The 23,609-nt window shown below is 37.7% G+C and overlaps 1 protein-coding gene and 1 long non-coding RNA gene across 9 annotated transcripts in view; one reads left to right on the forward strand and one right to left on the reverse strand.

Moving 5' to 3' along the window:
- LOC111754136 (uncharacterized) overlaps nucleotides 1–23,609 on the forward strand; it is a 39,183-nt gene that overhangs the window by 13,367 nt on the left and 2,207 nt on the right. The window contains exons 2-4 of one of the 2 annotated variants that reach the window (XR_002788848.2): nucleotides 382–527; nucleotides 1,728–21,396; nucleotides 21,842–22,974. This is a non-coding gene — a long non-coding RNA (uncharacterized LOC111754136). Of the gene's footprint in view, nucleotides 1–381; nucleotides 528–1,727; nucleotides 22,975–23,609 lie in introns of those variants that run through there. The other variant, XR_010050999.1, reaches the window with a different exon arrangement.
- The window catches only part of Nckap5 (NCK associated protein 5), a 949,190-nt gene that overhangs the window by 12,270 nt on the left and 913,311 nt on the right, over nucleotides 1–23,609 (reverse strand). The window lies entirely within an intron of this gene.

Genomic DNA, 23,609 nt, shown 5'->3' on the forward strand with positions numbered 1-23,609 from the left:
GGAAGAATACATTAAGGCTGTCAGTACAAAGTTTTTGTACTAGTAGCATGTAGATGCTTTGTACAAAATTCTAGTTCTAGTATCATGCAGATACTTAGTACAAAATTCTGGTACCACGTAGGAGGCATCTCTCTACCATCTTCAGTTCAGTAGTCTTTTAACTATGGTAGATATGTTCCAAGATCCCCAGTGGTCTAAGACTTTCTGAGCTATATCTGTACTAGGTTTATATACATATATATACATATATATATGTTTATTCATAAATTAGACACAGAAAGAAATTAACAAAACAAGTATAACAATGTACTGCAATAAAAGTTATGTGAATGTGGTTTGTCTTTCTCAAATGATCTCGAACTGCATTCCCCCTTCTTACAGGCTGAGCTGATGCTGTGCCTGTGATGAGATGAAGTGAACGGCAATGTGACACACAGTTAGCTGCTAACCAGGTGGTTAAATGACTACCACGAAAGGGTTGGACAGAATGAGATGGAAAGAATGATCCCATCACACTACTCAGAATGGTGCGTGATAAAACTTATGAATTGTTTGTTTCTGCACTTTTCCATTTAATATTTTTAGACTATACTAACCATAGGTAACTGGAATCACAGAAGATAAAACTGTGACTAAGGGGTGACGACAGTATGTTTAGTCAGTAAACGAACTATTATCAAAGGTAATCTCTTCATGAGCCATAACTCAGCCACCCATGACTATAAAAATAAACTTTATGTTTTGTTCTCACACACACAGGACAATTTAATGTAAAAGCAAAAGGCGCCTTTCTCCCAGGGAAGTATATATGCTCTGAATAGCTGTGTAAACACAACTCGATTGCTAGGAGAATTAAATATGGATCAACAAAATCAATAGTTAATTGTGTAACTCAGGGTCTTTCATTTCAGACCTGTAAAGAAGGTCCAGAGGATGTTTACTTTTGATTTTCTTAAAATATTATTTAAAACCCTTCTGTCAGGCAGAAGAGTTCACAGGGTCTTTATGTTATTTCCATAAGTTACTTGGTTTGTAAGTAGTCAAGGTCATATTGATTGCCCAACCTTTCCAGTTTTCATTTTAAAATTCTGTATCATTATTAGGCAAGCTGTCTCTTTTTGAGTATCTGGCTTGTACCTGGGCCAAAAAATTTTTATTGCAAAAATAAACCCAAAAAATAAGTGTCTCGATTCCAGATGTGATATGCTATCTGTATTATAAACTCTTTCATGATGATATCCAGAGAAATTAAGCAGCTCCCCATTCCCAATCCCTGCAAATCAGCAAACTATATGGATCTCTGAAAATACTTGCTTTTGTGTGATATGGCAAGCAGCACTGTGGGGGTGAATTGACCCTACAGATAGATAAACATGCTACCCATTCTGACATCCCAAAGGGACCAGAGTAAGGAGCTGCTGCTAAAAAAATCTCCCAGTCTCATTAGTCCAAATGGATGAGAAGGGAAAGTGGACAGGCAGGCCCCATCTTGCAAAGGGAGATGCACAATGACATCCTGAAGACCATGGGGAAACAGGCAGACTGCCTTGACCCTTTTCATACTATAGTGCAGCTAAAAATGTAATGTTTGAACTTCTTTTTACTTTAAAGTGTAACCTTTCATATAAGTTAAGCCTGGCTCTCTCTTATTGTTAGAAGCCATCATTCATTTCTGAGACTGAACGCAAAATAATTCTTAAAATAATGAATCATTTTTCTCTTTTCAGCTTTTCCAGAAATCCCATGATTATTTTACTGTGGCAGACAATGACCTTCTCCAAGGAGGCCCATCAAATACTGAAGATAAGTAATGAGAGGGTCTCTTTCTCCTGCCTCAAGCAAAAAAATTGCACAGAGGGAAAATGTTTGTGAAAGTGTCAATATGTTCGCCTCAAGACAGGCAGCAGCATGCTCCCTGTGCAATGGAACAGCTCATGTGCCTGGGAGTGACCAGTGGCCCTCACTGGACAAGACTCATGGAGCAGGTCTCCTTAGAGGGACCTTAGGGTAGCCACCTAAGCCCTTCACCCAGAACACTAGAATAAATATATCTCTGGTGGCAAGGAGAGCACAATTTTCAACCTCTTGGTTTGGGAGCCAATTAACTAAAAGAAAGTAAACTCTGGTTTATGGTACCTCCAACAAGGTAGAAAATCGTATTTCTGATTTATGAGGTCAAGATTAACTGTAATGAATCCTCTTTCCTTCATATTCCTGTCTTCCCACCAGACAGAAAATAAGGAGAGAAAGGTGACTTCTTTTATTGTTCTCCCCATGGAAGGAAGGTTTTGCAAAGTAGAGAGCTGCAAACAAAACAGAAACATTGTCAAGATTAAAGTGACTTGGTTATGTGGGAGAATACGGCTGTTTACTCAGGCCAAGAGTCACCAGTCCATGCATTTTATGCCTCTGGTATTTAACCTGCCCAGTCTATGGACACACACATCTTGACTTCAGGAGAAAAGTACAAGACTCTCCAGTGATCAAATAGACAATTCAAATTTGCAGGGTCCTCTTATGGAAAGGAATGGGAAAATGGGGAGAAGAAAAAGAAAATTCTCTATTCTCAGAAAATCTCAGGAATCAATGGGCTTAGCCAGGTGGTGGTTCATGGCAGCACAAGGGAAAAAGTAATAGAGAAATCTCACAAGTAATCAAGATACAAATTGAAATGGCTCAGCAATATCTTAGGACAAAAGTTAGTAGCAAGCAGATAGATATCAAAGACATTAGTTAGCTAACCAGTAGGGGATGGCAATGGGCTAAATTTTAAGCTCACCAAGGGAGTTTGTATTTGGGCTCTGATTCACTGCCTTCTTCCCTGTAAAATGTCCTCCCCACCTTTTGGGATGGCCAACATCCACTCATTTCTTGAGATTCCAGTGGAAGAAAATCTGAGTCATATTCTGGCCAGGAGCCTTGGCCACTGTGCCTTGTCCCTCTGCAGACCTTTGTCATGGCAACGGTTGGCTTTATTGTTTGATTGTCATGGCTCAGTCTGCTATGTAGGGACTCCAAGTCTATTTATCTTTGCATCTCTTGTGACCAGAACATGGCTGACACATGGACAGTTCATAGTGTTAAGGGAACAAAAGAAGAATGATAATTATCTTCTCTATGGGTCATCTTTTTCTTCCCTCTTCAACTCCTTTACCACTGTAACATCTTTTAATACCCTTCAAAGTGACTAAATTCCAAGGAAAAGATGTTTTGCTCTCTGGTGAGAAAATTTCATTTATTTCCTGAGGGTCAGTTATTGTTTAATCACTAGAAGACATTAAGGTCTCTTTTAGGTAGAAAATGGAGATAATAACTTCCTCAGTAAGTAAACAGCAAGACAGAACTTGTTTTCAACAAAAATTTGATTAACATATTACTTGCAAGGGGCATTTCTATTGCCATAAAGCAAGGTCCTTCAAATAATATCACATAAGGGGCTGGGGATTTAGCTCAGCAGCATAAGTGCCTGCCTTGCAAGCAGGCAGTCGTGAGTTCGATCCCCAGTACCGATGAAAAGGAAAAAGACACACACACACAAAATAATATATCACATAGGCTAAAAGCTAGGGATTAAAACACATGGAATAAGTAGGGGTTCTACCATGTAGCGGTGGGAAGATGGACCATAGTAGTAAGGCTTTTAAAAAATCCAAGTATTACATGAAGGAAAAGAAAAACAATGATAATGAATCCTTACTTTACAGAAAAAAGGGTGAAGGACTGACTTGGAATGAAGTCATGACTTGACTTATCATGGTATTTGAAAATACCATGATAAACTGAAAGAACATGAGGGATCTAAAGCACACAACAGATTTGAGAGACCAGGAGTGACTTCTCCAGGTGGAGGATTAAGTCTCCCAGGTCTCTAGGGAGGTCTTTGACCTGGGCTATTTCCATAGGTTCAGAAAGAAATGCAGCATGGCAGAAACCAATTCAGGTAAAGGTAACAGTTTTCTACACATAAGAACTCACAAAAGACTCAGGGTGGAATGGGTATGACTGTCTTTTCTTCAACTCTGTGAAAACTGTGTTTCAAATATGAGTGGGCTGGTATTTCTCTATGCTGGATCCAGTACTTATGATTTCTCTGCCATGTGTATCTATAGTTCTATCAAGTAACTGAGAAATGTTTTTCCTTAAACCAGTGTAACTGGCAAAATGTGCCTTAAATATTCCTATTGTGTATCATGAAACTAATCCTGAAAGTCATGAAACAAATCCAAAGGCTGGAAAGGGTAGAAAATGACCATAAACAATAAATCTAAGTGAAATCCTGCTAAGTACGGAGATATATACATATACACAGGCACACACACATGCACATGTGTACACACACACACCTTTTTCCTGATGCTTTCAGGAATAGATGGCTACAGGAAATTTATGTTAAGGAAAGGAAAAAAAAAAAGGAATTACTTCTATAAGAATGTCAGATTTTGGTTTGTTGGTCAGGGCCAATAAAGATCTCTTGCTGTGAGCCAACGAGAAAAGAAATGCAGTGAGGGATGTTACACTTTATGTGGCCCGAATGTGATTAGTGATTAGCGCTGGCAGCTTCAGTCACTTGGGAATAGCCATCAGGGTTTCTCTCCTGCAACTCTCAACAACAACAGAATACCACTGGCTCCTATCCCATATAATGACAGGGTATTAACTGAAAATCTAATTAATTTGTGAATGAATTATGGCTAAAAAATTTACCATTTTATAATCAATTTTAAGTGAGTCCCTAACGGAAGATAGGATGAAGAGAAAGCTGTAAAATTATAAGAGGTTGGTATACTCTGTTCACTATGACTGATGATTTTAAGGGGGATAATTTTATAATCTATCAAATTTTTGTCATTTCAAAGATCATGCCTCCCAATATATGATGTAAATTAATTTTAGAATTTACATATTTATTAAAAATTGTATTAAAAACAGGAGAAGTGAGCTCTATTTGAATAAAAAATAACTTGTTATTCTTAGTGGAGATTAAAAATAAAAAATATTTTATTTGCAGGTAATATGGACATAAATTGCTATCTGATTTACTTAAACCAATAATTAATATGCTCCAGAGGCAATGACATGATATTGAAGCTAATGTCCCATCTTCAGTTTTAGGGCCTGAAATAGTTACAAGACAGTAAAGCCAGGGAAAGACAAACAGGGAGGTAAAGACTAGGTCTTTGAGCCTGCAGCGTTGTGCATGTCTGAAGCAGGGCTACACTTTGTGGGGAGGTGCAGACAAGAAAACCCATGGTATGACCTGGAATGAAGGAGCCTTGACTTTATTTTAAAATATTCTTTCCAAAAAGTTCCTCATTTTTACTTCTCAAAGCCTACTGGGTTGAATCTCCATCATGACTAAGATTTGTTCAAGGTTATAGAATACCCAAATGTCTGCAGTAGCCTTGGCTGCCAACAGTGCTGGACCCTGGCCAGGCATGACTCCTGGGCACTATGGGGAAGGGTAAGATGTGTATGGGATTGCCATTATGGGTTGATGTCAGAGTACAGTTGGGTGGATATAACCAGTCATGAGGATTATGCCGCATGATAGACTGTCAAGTCAAAGATCTGGCCCTAAAATAGCAATTGGATGGATTTACATGAAGATGAGTCTGGGGGAACAGAGCTGGTGTGTGGTTACACATACCTTTTAGAATAATGGATAAAAAAATAAGCATTAGGCTGAAGGAATGTTCTCTTTAAATTCCTGGGAGAGGAGAAGGAATGAGAATACTTGTTTACTATGAAATTCAGTTTAATCATGGTTTGATGATGTGCATTCATGATAAGCTGTTATTTCATCTTTATGAAAACAAAGCTAGCTGTGGTGGTGCACATGTGTAACACAAGCAGTCTGGAAGGCTGAGGCAGAAGGTTCCCAAGTTAGAGCCCAGCTTGGACAACTTAGTGAGACTCAGTTTTAAAATATTTTTTTATGAGAAAAAAGGTTAGGAATGTAGCTCAATATGAAGGCTCTCTGTTCAGTTCCCAGGGCAAGAAAACACAGAAAAATAAAACAAGAATGAGAGGTTCCTTCTGTTATTCACATTTCTGCAGTGAGGACTAAATACCTGATACTGCAATTTAAAGAAGAGGTCCTTTTCGGCTCTCTGTTTCAGAGGCTTCTGTCTATGGTTAGCTGGTTCTGGAACAAATGACATGGTGTAAGGGGCCTTGTAGAAGAAAACTGATGAACCTCTGACAATCCATGGTAGCCAGTAAGGAGAGAGCCAGAGAGAAAGACAGGGGCCAACTAACTAGACCTTTCCCGGCCACACCCCCAATGGCGCAGTTCCTCTAACCAGACTTCATTTCTTAACAGCTCATAACTCACCAATGGATTAATCTTTTAATGATATTAGCTACACTGTGATAATCACCATCCAAAAGCTCTACCTCTGAACATAGGAGATTTTTGGTGGTCATTTTACATCAAATCCTAGTACCTTCATGAAATACTATGAGTAAGGAGCTTGGCTGATACTGCCTCTGCTGTGTGGAGTTCACGGCATCAAGGCAGACACAGCTAGTAGCTGGCACTCATGTGGCAACTGCTGCCTTCCATTACCACAGCAGGTACTGCTGGTCAGTCATTCTGAACATGGATACATGAATCCTCAGAACTTCCTTAACACAGACATTTGTACAATTTTTACCTACTGATTGTCCTTGGCATTACAAATGGAAGCTACCTGACATCTTTGGTTAGCAGGAGTGCATGTGTATTTATAGTAAGGCTATTTATATATCAAACCTCATGCTGTCACATGTACTATGTGCTAACAATGAAGGCATAATTCTCAGCCTATGCCCAATATGAGACTGCATATTAGTGCCTAATATATGGAATCTAAAGTCACCTTTGACTTCTGTCAGACTCCATACTCACTAGTATTGCTTGTTTATTCTCAGAATCACTTCTCGTTTTTGTCCTGCATCCTAAGAACTACATTTCCTAGGTTCTCCTTATTCCTAGCTCCCAAGAGGTTTGGTCAGTAGGAGACAAAGACAGATGCTCGGGCAGTGGGAAGAGGAAAGAAAAGGTATTTTTTTCTACTTTCTGAGTCCCATGACGTTATTGGTAGCAGCTGCTCCTCCTCTAATCTCTACCTGCGGCTAAAGTAGCTGTGTCTGCCCAAGGTTTTAGCTCTTACTGGTGGACCAGCTTTTAGATTTTCAGGTCACTTTTGCCAGTGACTTTTTACTCCCATGGGTGACTATGATAACTTTTCCCATCTAGTCTCTGGATCATGACTTTCCAGTACTTAGCATCTCAGATACTCTGTTACTTAAGCAATTCTCTGTATTAAGTTCTCTCTACTGAGAAAACTAAAATAGTACTTGTTATATGCAAACCCCGACTGATTGTACTTTAAAATTGTCTGCTGTACTTTAAAAGTATAACCTAAATCCAGTCATTCTTCACCATTTGCTTTCTCCTATCGTTTCTTGCTTGGGTGGCTGTGTGGTTTCCTAGCCACATTTCTATTTTCATTTCCTGATACCCTGTTCTCCTTACAGAAGCCACTACATTCCTTAAACACTGTAAATCAGACCCCACCGCTCTGCTCAAAAATTCTCCTGTGTTTTTCTTTGGCTGAGAATGAAACTTAAAAATCATATATAACTGGCTTCTCTATTCTTTTCCACCCTAATTTCCTCCTGTACTATTACTCTGCTCTAGGACAGGCATGGTAAAAAAGTTCCTAATTCAGGGACTTTTTTCTTGATTTATTCTCTGCTCAATAAGCTTTTCCTTTAACCAATCACACTTCAATGTTCACTTCACTCAAACCTGCGTTCCAAAGTCTCCTCTTCAGACAGATATTACCCAATACTCTCCCTGAAGTACTGTGATCTATTTCCTATTTGTTCATTCTGCTTGATTTGTAAATGTTACACATAATTACTTGACATTAGTCATTCCTCAGAATCCACAGGGGCTGGTTCCAGGAACCCCTCTGGATACCAAAATATGTGGATGCTCAAGTCTCTTCATAGGAGTATACTGTTTAATCTATATCCTACAAAACCTTATATGCTGTAAGTCACGTTTCGATTACTTGTAATACCTGATGTAATATAAATGTTATGTAAACCACTGATATACTGTGTTGTTTAGGGAATAGTAACAAGAGGAAAGCCTCTATTGTTTAGTGCAGATGCAATCTTTTCTGGATATTTTACACTCACAGTTGGTTGAATCTGGAGATGTGGAACCATAGATATGGAGACTAACTGTGTGACATTTTATTATGTTTTCCTTACTAAAATATAAAATCAATTAAGGGCAAGGACTTGCTTTAGGGGGGCTGGGGATTTAGCTCAGTGGCATAAGCACCTGCCTTGCAAGCAGGCGGTCATGAGTTCGATCCCTGGTACTGATAAAAAAAATTTAAAAACTTGCTCTATGTACAATTCCTATTAAATACTATGAACTGTATAAATAGCTTTGAATAGTGGATGATAAGCCCTTATTACACTGTGAAAAATAAAGTGGTCACAGTAATAGTTACTTATAGTATTAGCATAAGAACACTTCTCTGATGAAACCAATAGACATTTATAACTTGAAAGCCCGTTGAAAACCAGGATGTTGCTACATCAATGAAATGAACTATGAACAGTCAGTTACAAGGTGTGCCTTATTTTCCCATAGTTTTATTATCTCTGTCTTTCCTCCTTCTTAAATGCTGTTCCTTGGCACTTATGTCTATCGCAATTGCAACTGATATGGAAATACTACTTTAAAATGTGAAGGTACTGTAGTAGATCAAATAGCTTGTGGATACAGTTGATTGGGTTAATAGTTTTAATTCTGTAAGCTAGAAAATATGTTTGAGATATGCAGGATTGCTGGCCTGCCAATACTTCTGGCCACACATTCCAGCTAGGAGTAATCCTTTAAGGGTTATGGTATCAACAAATTTCTAAGAACTTAGTAGGTCAAAGCCGATTGCTTCCTGCTGAAGTCAAAGGTTTTATTAATTTCACTCTGATTGTTTTCTACTTTTTGGCTCTGAGTGGTCTTATATATTTTACTGCTTCCTCTAAAAAGATATGTTGAGGTCATATCCCCTGACACCTGTGAATGAGACTATATTTGGAAATAGGGTCTTTGCAGATGTAATTAAGAAGTGAAGATAGATCATATGGAGCAGGATAAGTGAATGGAATATGAGGGATGCACAGAGGAGTCATGGAGAGACTCACAGAGGGCAATGCTATGTGAAGACAGCCATGTAGTGACAGAGACGGACACTGGAGTTGTGCCTATGCGGCCAAGGAACCACAAGGATTTGCTGTATAGCTGTCAGTCCTGATATTTCAATTACTTTGGGTTAAAAAAGGCCAATGTTATGCACTAGAGGTGAGGCATGAACTTGAATATTCTACACGATCCCTTCCCTATTCCACCCCGGCAGTCTTCCCTTGCTCTGTTCCTGGGTTCCATAAACTAAGCTCCACCTTTGCTTCATTAGGCTCTAACTTTGCTCCACCTACCCTTCTCCCATGAAGTTCCTGCCTTGGAGCCTGCTGATCATGTACTGGATCTCTTGAATCCATGAGCTAAATTAAACCTTTTCTCCTTTAAGGTACGGGCATCAGATGTTGTGTCTCAGTGACAAGAAAGCTAACCAACACAGGCAGCAATCATTAGAAGCTGGGGCAGTGGGCAAGGCCTTATACCAGGCTGCTTGCTGACACTTGACACCTACACATGTGAAAGGCTACCTTTCTTTTAATATTTCCAGTTTACAGGTATAGTGGCCCTAGGAAAGTAGCTCAAGTAATAGCTACAGTACTTAGCATCATCAATAAGAGCCACTTGGATATATTAAAATTCTAGGTTTTACAATTAAATATTCATGAATTTGGTGTTTTTTTGTTTTTTGTTTGTCCTGGGGATCGAACTCTCAATCTCATACTTGCCAGACAGGCACTTATGCTGCTGAGCTAAATCCTGTTTTGTTTTTTTTCCTGATGGAAAGAAAAAGACCAAAAAATTTTAGCCTTTTTCTTTATTGGACTTAAACATAATATATTTGAAGGAAAACATTTTTTGGTTAATTCTACCATTTGAACTGATGATTACATTAATACTGTAAAATAGAAAATACTTCATTTGAAATCAAAAAGTAATCAGAAAGGAAAAGAAGTTATATTTAGCATATCAGAACACAATGGGATGTGACATGGTTTCATGAGATGTTCCTTTTGCTGCATACATTTGCACCTGGCTCCTCGCATGCATTGCTCGCCTCCCCTGGTTTGTCTCCCCCCATAAATGACAGAAGATTATAATCAACATCTTTTTGCAAATGTGTATTAGGACTAAAACTTTTAAAATCATGGTTGCCAAGGTTTTCTTTACTTTAAAAATAAATTTAGTTACCTACTAAAATTTTTAACGCTGGACTTAGGCCTAGGATTCTACTCCCATCTAGAATTTCTTCCCACAGTATGCTAGGGGAGTACATCTGGTGGGCTGGGATATAAATGTCTTATCATCTTTTTCTCTGTTAGGGATGATACCTAAACAAATTGAGTGTTATATACTCAGATAAACTCATGCCAATTGGGGTGCCATCTGGCATAACAAACAGCATATGACCAACTCTCACTTTATGTCTTTCCTATTAACTATAATCTTTTTACAAGTTGGTGCTGTGTTTTGGAAGTTAAATTGGTTCAAAAATTTGGGTGCAGTCTGAGCTTGGTCACTATCTCCTCATCTCCAATATGGTCCTTGTCTTTGCACTGGCTGCAATAAGAAAGTACCATAAACTGAATATTTTATAAATCATACAAGCTTCTCACAGGTCTGGAGGCTGGAAAGTTCAAGATCAAAGGTCTGATAAATTTAAGGTCCGGTGAAGACCTCCTACATGGTCCATGGATTCCTATCTTTTTACTGTGTCCTCATATAGTGAAAGGGGCAAATAAGCTTCCTGGGAAATTTTAATAGGATACTAATCCTATTCACGAGGACCATACTTTCAGGGCCTCATCACTTCTCAAAGTTCACCTCTGCCATCCTACTGGGAAGTAGCTTTCCAAACACAAACTTTGGTGAGATACAAGCATTTGGTCTGTAGTTCATATGGACCTATGTCTATTAAGTCTGTGCTTATGGTGAAGGAAGAAGCCTCTTCTCCAAATGGAAAACTTCTTTGTTACTTTTTAAGCAAAGATCCAGAAGTTTCAGATTAGAAATATCTCTGACTTGGAAGTTCTGTCAAGTGACACCTGGCACAGTGATAGGAAAGACAAACTGGGGAGGTGGCGAATGTCACATCCCACAGTGTCTTCATGGGAGACGTGATCTCATGACACTGGAGCTTCCCTTTATTGTTTGATTCCTGGCCATGGCTGGTACCTTGTGCCCTGTAATCCTTAAATAAATGATACCTCATGGGAAATTCTCATTGGAACTGCCTCTTTTGAGAGTAAATGTGCCACTCTTCATTCTACTGTTTTTTTACTATAAGCTTTGGGGGCATAAAGGCAAGAATGAATCCAGAAAAGGAAGCCTTGGAGATCTGTGCCTAATCATATAAAGCTGTGCCTGTGCTTAAAACAGGGTACAAGGGTATCTTGTATTTTTCCATCACCTCCAGCTTGGCTACCATTTGCCTTCCCTCATTTGATATTTTTAACCTTTCACATACCACCCAATTTTATGTTTTACCAACTGATTGTTATTTTTTATTTCTTTTAACTTAAAAAATCCTTTATACATATCTCATTTCAGAGATTAATACCCTTCTTCCCATCTTTGTAGCATTTATATTTTTCATGAAAGATTAAACGTGTTTCAGAATATCACCCACTTTAGTAGTTTTCATTTGAGTACTTTGGCTTCACCCAACCTAAAGTAATAAATCGTGTGTGTAAAAGTTCAACACTTATCAAAATTAATTATCAACAAATGTGGTAGTACATATATACAATTCAAAGTAATAAATATTTACTTATATGGATAGAACCTAAGCAAGTCACATGCAAAGCTGATAACTCCACAGGAAGGCTGATTTCATGGCCTGTATTTTTTCGGTAGTGAGTGCAAATTTTAGTTGATTGATCCATTATGTGGAGGCAAGTACTCTTTATAACCAGGAATTCATACCTAATAACCTACTGGGATATTCTAAGTTTTGTAATTAGTTAAAGCTAATAGACTCATGTGGAAAGAGTGATTACATTACTGTTTATTCAATATATCCTATGTTCCAAGCACTGCGAGAGGACTGCACATATATCATCTCCTTTAAATTTCCAGCTTTGTACAGACAGATGAGAGGTACTGCAAAATGAACGTGTTTTCTGATTTCACAGTCCATGGTCTTTTCACTGGTATCATTAGTAGTGACCTTTATCATCTATGCTGCTCACTGCTCATAAATACACACAGAGAGAAAACCAAAGTTTATGAGGAAACCTCCTACACAACTGGCAACTTTTTGAATGATCACATCAGCATCCATAAGTGAGGTCACTCTAGGGCAGTGATGGCAAACTTATGGCACACATGCTGCAACAGGCTGTTGGTGTTATTGAAAGCTCTAAAATGTTCACTGTTGCTGTTCTACAGGGTGAGATAACCAAGATCCCAGAGTGAGCAATGGCTTCACATCCCCATACTTCTTATAACAGTTCCTAAAGAGCAGTTCAGTAGAAGACTCAGCCTGATGATCACTTGCCAGGATGTGCGGTGTTCATGCAAGAGGGTCAGTTCAGACCAGAAGTACCACTCCCATTTATGCCATAGTTTAAGATACTCAAATTTCATAGTTGTAATGATCTGCCCAAAGTAACCTTATCACTCTTTGTTTCTAAGAGTGCTGAACCCTCTGAAAGATGTCATGCCATATTTTATTTTCTGTTATGAAAACTTATAGGCTGTAGGTTTCTCAAGAAATGAAAAAACCAACCAAAAAACAAAAAAACAAAACACAAATTAGAGAACATTGACATGGATGAAGGGAAAAATGCTTTCTGTGGCACCTCCATGACCCTTCTAGAGGTTTCCTTGGGTCAGTTTAGGGGCCCATACATGCAATAACATCTTTCATATTAAAATGATGTGTTTTACAGACTATAGAAAACTAGAATACGACTTTTCATTTAAATGAGTTGAAATCCTTTGGGAAAGTAGAAGAATTCAAGAAACAGAGAAGTGGCTGTTTCTAAGCCAAGAGGAAAAAGACAGAGTCTTTTTGGTTTTCAAATTAGTTGTTAAGGAAAACGTTTTCCTTCCCATCAAACTTTCACTTTCTCCTCTTTAAAATAGATTAATCATAGCTGTATAGGTTTTCTGCGGCTTGTTAAAATGTGGAAAATATGAACAGTGGCCTCAGACTTTCATGAGTAAATTGTCATTTCGTGTTTTGATTAGCCCATATTTCAAACCCCATATGGAGAAAGTGCTCTTCTCACTTGTGGGCTGGTGACTGGCAAGAACATGCTAATGGGATCTGCAGACCATGTCTTTATGAACTGACAATAAATTCCAGAGGACAAAACAGCTTCCAATCATAATTCAGTAGTATGGAACTGTTCTATTAACCATTCTGATGAGCACAGTTCATGTTTCAGAACCCCATCATCCACAGAGCTCTGCTCATCCTTTTCTGCTTAATGAAGGCCACATTTTAAAATCTTTTTTAATTCTTAAAAATATTACCATTATAAATTCACACTCCTGCGACAGTCTTCAAAATAACTCTTTAGGGAACAAAAGATAGATGTAACTGGAAGAATAGAATGTTAACACTGACTGGTTAGTCATTTAACTTTCCCGTGTCTCGGTTTCATTGTATTTAGAATGACGGAATAAAGCAGGATGATGGTAAAGCAGTGTTCTCAAACCAGCATGGTCACCTGAGAACTTGGTAGGAAGGCAAATTCTCAAGCCTCCCTCTACGCCCAGCAACTGAGTTCAGACACAGCGATCTGCATATTAACCAGCTCTTCACAAATTCTCATACATGCTCAGGTGTGAGAATCATTTCTACCAGGTTAATCCTTATACAAAGGGCTTGCCCACCATGTTCTAGAAGTGCAATGCATATACATACATACATTCATATGTACCAGCTATTCCCTTTCAGTTATTATCCCTACATTCTGTTATCAGAAAAAACTGAAACACAGAACCAGGATTTGGAAAGCTGGAAATGGCACCCAGTCTTCTCACTCAGTGTAGCGGTGAGGGCGCTTTTGTAACCCTCTTCATGGGCCATAGTAGACAGTGTTCTGACTGTAAATGCAGAAAGTTGCCCAGTTCTGACAGGGCCAACAAATTCAGGCTTTCAGGAGATTCTGAACATACATTAATATTAATCCAGCTCCTTCCTTTGTGGGATACTAGTGATTGTATTTTGTCAACAAACATTTATTGATCTCACATTATGCTCAAGGCTAAATGCCTAGCCAGTAAATGAATAAGCAACAGGCTTTCTCAAATACTGAACAATCTTACTCATATGTGGAACAAAGGCTGATCTAACAGAAGTGGAATAGAATGGTGGCTACCAAAGGCTGGGGTTGGTGAAGGGGCGAAGGAATTTGGGAGATGTTGGTTAAAGGATCCAAATTACAATTAAACAGAAGGAATAAGTTCAAGACACCTGTCATAAAGTATGGTGACTACAGTTAATGGTGATATAATGTATCCTAGAAAAATGCATCTCGGTATTAAGTATTCTCATTATGAAAATGGCAATCATGTGAGGCATTGCATTGTTAATTAACTAGGTATTACCATCCCCCAGTGTATGTATATTTCAACACAATATATACATGATAAGTACATAGTACTTTTTGAGAAGTCCATTTCACTTTTTAAACTGCTTTTTAGAGAGCTGGGATGGTGGGTATCTTCCCAAAGTACACACTGGAATCTCTTGGGGGGCTTTTAAACAATACTAACCTGAAAATCTGATTTTCCTGGTCTAAAACTTAGTTGACCATACTCTCTGTGTAGAGTGCTACTACTATAACTAATCTGCCTACACTAACTATAATATGGTATATGGTTCATATATACAAATATTCAAATAATTGAGATGTTTACATTAAAAATTACTCCTTGTTATTTTGAAATTCTAATTTGACTGGGAATTCTATACTTTTATTTACTAAGTCTCATACTTCTGTGTAGAGATTCTAAAATTTAGACAAGGCTGAGAAACTTAAACGCTTCAGGTGTTGCCAGAGTGATGGCATATAGGACAGCAAGGCCACATCTGGGTCTACCACACGTTCAGTTTCGTCCATGTCAGTTCTTCAGTCTCTTTATAATATTTGCTTGAAAACTTTTTAAAAATGGTCAAAAATAGTTTGCAAGTATCTGACATAATCCAGTTGTTTTTTCCAGATAAGAAAATATAAGATCCAAAGGAAATCTCTCTTAGCCACTCTATCATGACTAATTAATTGCAGAACAAAACACCAGGTCTTGCTCTTTTCCTTCCACCAGATGCTACTGCTGCCATGTCTCTTGCTGGTTCATGGTGTGTGTGTGTGTGTGTGTGTGTGTGTGTGTGTGTGACAGTTCAAGATTAGAAATATATGACTCTATCTTTTAGATAAAGTGTGGGCAAATATTTAGCAAGTCCTAAAGATGGGCTATGCACAAATGAAGAGATGCTAAGAGCAGAGCTCAGGGATTAAGATGTAGTTTTGGTTTTCAGGAAGCTAGTATAGGTGAAAAGCTAAGTAGTGCTGCTGTCCTTAGGAAAAAACGTCAGCTTTATGGCTTGTTCTCTGCATAATCTGACTGTTCACCTCCTTTTTTTGATCCCAAAGATAAAAATGAGGAGGTTAGAGGACAGAGCTGGATTCCCAAAAGCTGCTGGAGGGAACCTGGCATGTAACCTAAATTCTCATTTTGAGAGTTAAAGGAATGAGGAATATATGATGACAAATGACATGGGGATGACTATTCTTTGTGCAGTGGTGTGATTCACAATGGCTACATCTGTCAGACTTTTTGACAAATGGCCTTGAATATTCTCCAATTAAATGAACTGCATAGAATTTAAAAGTAGCAGGGAATAAAAGAATGTATCTTTTCATTTGTGGAAATAAATTTACTTCCATCCATAAGAGAATGGGTAATTGTTAACAGTGTTTCTGGGCCAAAGGGAAAAATATATATGAATAAGGTATTGAATGGAGTGGAAGTAATCCACCTGCTCGTGACCTCCTGCCTCTGTCAATTTGGCAGGGCTTCTGACGGGCCATGTGGGAGGACAGTGGCTTTCTGTATTGCTCTTGGATGCCAGTGACCCAGATATGGTGGAAAGGCTTTTAGGTGATGATCATTTGGACTTAGGAAGGGGACAGGTCAGGAACAAGACTAACAAGGTATAAATAGATTAACGTAGAGGCATGAGAGAGCTCCTGGGGTACAATGGCTTTCCTCTAAGAATCTGCACTCCAGACAGCCTCTCAGACTCACACAATGCAGTCTGTTCGTATCACTTACATGGTTTCCAGGTTTTGATATCTTCTCCACATTTTGCTTTCTACCCATACTACCAACTCCAGTACCTCCTATGAGTCCTTTAATTTCATGATGAGATTACCTTTTGGCTGTATTTTCAAACTGCTATACATACTTCAGGAAAACAGTATGATTTTTTTCAACAAATGATGTTTTTCTCACATGGGGAACCCTAGAGGATGGTGTGTATCACAAAAGTCCCACCACACATCTGGCCTTTAGAGAAGAAATTGAAAATTCATGTGCAGCAGTCTCAGTGACCAAGGTTACCCAGGCGGCAGTATAGTTTGCCATACTAACAAGGTCTGGACGCTAATGGCCACTACTTTGAGTATCTCTTGTAATTGTGGAGGCCAAAGGTAATTTGTATTAATCTCATGACGTCTTAATAAATTCAATATTAAAATATTTATACAAGTTTTTACTTTCCTGAAATGTGTATACATTTTTTGGTGCTCTATTTCTGTGTGTGCACATGTGTATACATATGTATTTCAATATGGTCAGTTTGGAATATATATAAAGTTACTCTAACAACTCATCTTGGAATGCTTCTTCTGAAGTTATTTTCAGAATCCATTTATTAGCTTCATTACTTCACATTCACAGTTCATTTTTGACCAAAAATTGCATTATTGCATAGATGCACCAGATTTGCTAGTGTATGACACTGAGTGGATTCCAAATGCCATATTCACTCCAGTGAAGAATTGCTCCTGTCAGGAAATATGGACATCATACTGACTACTGGCTGGGTTGTTTTCAGTCAATTGAATAGCTGGATGTGATGTATTGGTTGAACAGTCAAGTTATTCATTCAACAATTATTTATGGAGGATTTATTTTGCATAAGCATTGTGATAGATTTTAGGGATAATAAGGTAAATGAAACACAAGGGAATAGGCTATGTAATTATGACCCTCTACATATATCTATATATCTATATATATATTTAAATTTATTATCTTTGAATTCCTAATAGTTTTTGAATAAATTCATCATGACAGACAAAAAAGAATAACCCCTGGCCCTTATTTCTACTGTTTGTTTAAATTCTAATGTGCTAATTTAAAAAAATCAGTGATCATTATTTGTGGTTACATCTGTAAAAGTTAATTGTCACTGTCACCCAATATCAAACACCCTATTTTTTCCTTTCAATAGCTGAAACTTCTGAAGTTTAATTGGGCAGCTGGCTTCTCAGTTACAGACCACATTTCCCAGCTGCCCTTGCACTTACATGTACATGAGACAAAATTCTGGCTGTATTTTCAAACTGCTATACATACTTCAGGAAAACAGTATGATTGAAGTGAATGAAGAGCGTGGTTTGCCATTTTCTCTTTTATCCTTCATAGGAACAGGAATAGGGATGAAGAATTATGAGCAACTTTAGGTATGTGAGTAAGATAGCACACCAGCATGTGGTGAAGCATCAAGTAAAAGAAACAGGAGTACAATATCTGAATGACTTCATGGAATAATACCACCCAGGAATCATCTTTCTATCACTGGACTGTGACAGAGAGACCTGGAGATTCTATTTTGATTGAGCATTATGTTTTGAGACCTAATCTCAACTGCTAAGACTAGACTTACTTCCTTGCTCTCTGTATCTCCTCTGGAGCTCTGGATGCTCCTAAGCAAGATCATCCCCCATTGGCATCCAAACCTCAGTGTCATAAGAGATCTGGGAGGCTGGGCCACAAGACACTTAACCTTCCAGTTGTAGCACAAATCTGACTCTCCCTGGGAAAATGACTTTCCTGAAGCCCTCAGTGGTGGCTATTTTCTCACATTCTCCCTTTGTATTACTGATGTTGGAGTGGAGCAGGAACCCTACCTTTCCTTCTTGTTGTCCTACGAAGGAATTTCATTTCATCTGTCTGACTTCTGTGTCCCCTTCATGTTACAATCTACAGATTCCTTGATCGCTTGTTAAAGATATTAGCTTGTGGTTTGCTATCACATTTGCAATACAACCGTAATCACAAATCTTGCTGATTTCACTATCTCTGTAGGTGAACATGGAGGCTGCAGATTGTGTCCTCCACTTGCTCTCACAACAACATCAACTCTGGTAGAACCTCAATTTTAAACTTTCTAGTGAGCACTCCCCTGCCTAGTTTCCCACATTTCTCTAATACTTTAACTCAGCAACCTTTGATTGTACTCTGCCACTCATTGGTTCTACTAATGTTTTATGGTTATTCATACCTATCATACCCATTCTTATTTAATTTATATTCCATAGTTCACTATGCTAATCATTCCCTTTTGAATATCTTCAAATTTATTGTCCATGTCTTTGTTGTACCATCTAACAAACACCTACCCTTACTGAAGTGAACAACAAGCAAGCCCTCTGTGAATTGGCACCATGCACACTCTGGGTGTACAGCCAGAGGCCAGCCTCTTCCAGCATGCGGGCTGGGAAACAAGAAGAGCCAACACCCCTAACCCCTGCCCTTGTAAGTGACCAGCTGATACAGAGAAACACAGGCTGCTACGATAGCTGTTGAAGTAAAATACAATTTAATGCTTGTAGTGCTTAGTGTTTCGCTGACTTTGCAGGCCTAAAGCTGGTAGTCTGATTATCTATTCAGAGGGTAACAATACGCAATGTAGCATCTATGGCAGAATTGCCTTCTGAAGGTAGTGGCCATTGTTAATTGCCTATTATCTTGTTTTGAAGTCCTGTATCATTTTCATTGTTTTGTTGGGTTGGGCTTTATTGTTTTGTTTTGTTTTGATTTATTTTCTTATTTTTGATAACATAGATAGCTATTTCTCATTATGAAGCCATCTCCAGTGACTCCATACTTTTATAGCAAAAATCCTTGAAGGATTTGAATGTATATGTACAATCTTCGATTCCTTTCCAGTTAGACATCACACCCATCATTCTACTGAGAAGCCTCCTGTCATGATCTCCAGTAACCTCTATGAAACTCCAAGGGTTAATGCTCAGTTCTTGTATTACATGACCTCAGTATCACTTGGCATATTTAATCATTACTTTTACTTCAAACATTCTCTCATAATCTTGATTTACATTTAAAAAGTATAGTCAGGTTTAGACTATAAATCTTTATGCAAAATCTCAGTGGGATGAAATTCTAAAATGGGAAATGTTTACTTCTACATGGGGAAATACTGGGAGAAAGTGAAATAATAAATAAAAGCAAAAGGAAGACCCATGAGCTTGTTCATAAAATAGATAGTACCCACATTTTAGTACAGAGGTTCTGATAGCTGAAAAGAACCTTAAACTTCAAGTACAATACTTACATTTTGTAACTAAGGACATCAAGGATAAGAGAGGTGATTTTTCTTGTCACTGAGTAGTGGCATGAGTCTAGAATCTAGCTTTTGGCTAGAAGAGCTTATCCCAGTATCTGCTTTTCTTCTCATGCAAATGTATGGGTGTATTAATACATCATAAATATTGATGAGAAAATATATATGACTATATATGCAACACATAAATACAATGTATATTTATACATATGCATACACATTTTTAAAAATGACTTTTCTCCCCAAATGATGGGAATGTTGAGCAGAGTGCATGTATTCTCTTTGTCTGCTCTCTCCTGATAGACTGGTGTCCCACATAGCTCACCAGGGAACAAGCCTATCTTATCTCTAAGACAGGGCCAATGCTGAAGCAAAAGGACTACAGGAATCCCTTGAACTAGCTGAACACTGTCTGAATGTAAGACTCACTTCCCTGGCCCACCTTCTCTTTTCTGCTGATGGAAGGAGGCTGGATATGGGAAACAGGGAGATTTAGGTTGGTCCTGGCTAACTCACTGGGTAAGCATTCAGTGCTTTTCTGGTCTAAACAATGAGTCTGTGTTCTTCTAAGTCTTAATTCTTCCTTTCTAAGCTTCAGTGTCTGGAATTAAAGTTCTTTGGGCTGATCTCATGCTTACTATATTCTAATCTTCTAGTTGTAGGTTCTATTCTATGACTTATTAGCCCCTCATTACTGAGCTTTTTGCCTGGCTAGATGTGTACTGTCTTCCTATCTGTCTTGTCCCTCTTTGCTGTTTGCTAGAAGCTTGGCTGGACTATCTGATCTGTGATTTGTGCCATATCTAATTAGACATTTGGTTCCAGCTATAGTAACACAGCTGTTCCTGGGCCTGATATGACATAAAAGAATAAATAAGCAACTGGGGATGCAAATGTTATAAATGAGAAGATGGACATTGTACTAAACAAAAAATACTGAAGAGGAGGGAGGGCAAGAAGAAAAAAGATGAAAAGAATGGCATCATGATATTTCAGTATAATATGTACTCTGATTTAAAAAGAATATAATAAGCTTATAATATATGGCTTGCATGATGGTTAATTTTCGGTTTCAACTCAATAGATTAAAGGATATGCAGGCAGTTGCTAAATAACCCTGAAATACACTTGTGAGAATATCAAGAAGGGGTTGGTATTTGAATTGCTGGGCTGAGTAAAGAAGATCTGCCACCACTGTGGGTGAGCACCACCTAATCAGGCGAGAGTTTTCATAGAAAAAAAAAAGGCAAAGGAAAGATTTCATGGGGCTGGGATATCCTTCTGCTCTGGCCCTTAGACATAAGAGCTCCAGGTTCTCTGGCCTTGAAATATGTACCAGTGGGCTTCCAAGCTCTCTGCTGCTAATGGTTTCCCTGGCCTTAGCCTATAAATGGCTTTTTTTGGGACTTTTTGGCCTTCTAAATCCTGTGAGCATATTCCTCTAATAATTTCACTTTCAACTGTACAGCCAGTATATATACATCGTATGTGGTTAGGCATCTCTAAAGAACCCTCATTTCTCTTGTAACTAGGAGGAGTGGAGTACGCAATAGAGATGAAGAGAAAATTCTGAGTTTAAAAGGTAGGAAAAAGCATAAATTGAAAGCAGAGAAAACTCTTTTGCTTAATGCATAACAAAAGCAATATATGGGAACTCAGAATTCTGGGAGCCCTCAATCATGCTGTACACTACTGGTGTAATATCCTTAGAGTCATTTTTATATACAGATCTTGAAAACTTGGATTTTAGATTCTTAGAAGCAGATTAATCGAAACTAATATGACAAATTATCATCCTTGAACTAACCATCATCTTTCCCCACTAATGTTTATTTAATATAATGCAATAAATGGACATTGAAACCCTCATCCAATCAAAGCACTATAATATTTTTACTTGGTTGTATCTGCCTACCTGCTCAATTTGCAGCCCATTCACCATCTCTGTGAAAAGAACCACTATGATAAATCTAAATGTTATAATTTCTTGCTCTTTTTTCTTTGCTTAGTTTCATTACATTTTGCAGGCTAATGTACATTGTCCAACTGGCTGGATTAGACTTCCAGAGATATGGCTGCACTTTGAAGGCACCAACTTTATGGCTGGTTTAACTCACTGATGACCTCACAGCTGAGTGGAAATAAAAAGATGGGGCTAGTTACAGAAGGTAGGTCATGAACTATAACCTTGAGGAATACACCTGACCCTGGTCCCTTCTTCTATAGCTTGTATCCAGCTCTCTGCTTTCATATTTCATGAGTTGAGTGGCTCTTCTCTGCCACACTTGTCTACCATAATGTTTCTGCCTTGAAGTCAAATGGACTGAAAACTCTGAAACTGGGAACTGAATTAAACTTCTCTTCCTTTACAGTGCAAGTAGCAAGTATTTTGTGTGAGCTGACAAGTTCAGTCACACATATTCTATTTGTTTTCCTTAACGAAATTTATAAAACAGCTGAGTACATTATGTATCAACGTCAATATATCAACATTGATATCAGGGCTGAGTACATTGTAGAAGACTTGCTTGATTCATTTGCCTGGTATTAAGATAATTCCACAAAGTTTCATGTAGTTGTGGTTCTTCCTTTTCATAATTGCACAATATTTTACTATGTCAATATATTGCAATGTGTTTTACCAATATCTTATAAATGAATAAGCTGGAGGTAACCAGACATTTTTCCTTACAAACAATCATATATAGATACTTTACTTCAATTCTGAAACTCATGTGTTAGAACAACACACACACACACACACACACACACACACACACACACACACACAGAGTGGAGTTAGTGGGTGAAGGAACATGAGAATGATTATCCTTCTAAGACAAGGCCAATTTATATCCCAAGGTAATCCTGACAGTTTAAAATCCTGAAGAAATGCAAACTAGATGCTATCACTTATGTTTTATCCAATATAAGATATTACCAAGCTTCAAATTTCTGTCAGATAGTCGTAAGTGGTACCTCAATGCCACCTTCACAAAATCTTTCCTGATTACTAATCTACTTTGAGCATCTCTTTGCATGTTTCTTACCTGCATTTGTTTTTAGGCTTTAAAATGCCTCCTTGTATCTTAGGACCAGTTTTACCCATAAAATTATGATCTTTTGATTCTATAGGATGTTAATTTATATATAAATTCAAGTTATATATAAATTATGTATTTATATATTAAAATACATTTTGCACATAACATGAGCTCATGCAATTTTTATAATCAATATATTTATACTTTTATAATTTATATTTACATACAACATTTATGTATTTACAAATTTTAGGATATATAGAATATAATTTATAAATGTGCACTTGATTTATATCTGAATTATAAAATAATTATAAGTATATATGATTTGTATATACATATACATTGTAGATAATTTATAAATGTCATGTTGATATTTTTATATATAGTAGAATCTGCTGGCTTATATCTAATGTCAGCTTCTTTTTTCTCACTTTGTATTTTCACTTGCAATGTTCTCTAAGATGTCCCTGATGAACAAATTCAAATAACTTTCAAGTAATTTTAATGCTTTTTGAATCTGGTTTGAGAACAATTTTTTGGTGTTTAGGATCCAATACATGGCCTTGTGCACGCTGAGCAGCACTCTCAGCTAAGAATGATTTTTTAAAAGCTGTATTTCTAATTTATTTTTGCTTTTGTATAGAAAGTCAAATAACTTCTTACATGTTGATCTTATATCCAATCACCTATTACTATAAGGTAGGTGAATATGGATGAAAGAGTGTATGATGTTGGTTTAGTGTAGTTC

Source organism: Cavia porcellus, unplaced genomic scaffold (genome assembly GCF_034190915.1).
Source record: "Cavia porcellus strain 051 isolate PalLab524CR breed Dunkin Hartley unplaced genomic scaffold, mCavPor4.1 scaffold_12, whole genome shotgun sequence".
Taxonomy (NCBI): domain Eukaryota; kingdom Metazoa; phylum Chordata; class Mammalia; order Rodentia; family Caviidae; genus Cavia; species Cavia porcellus.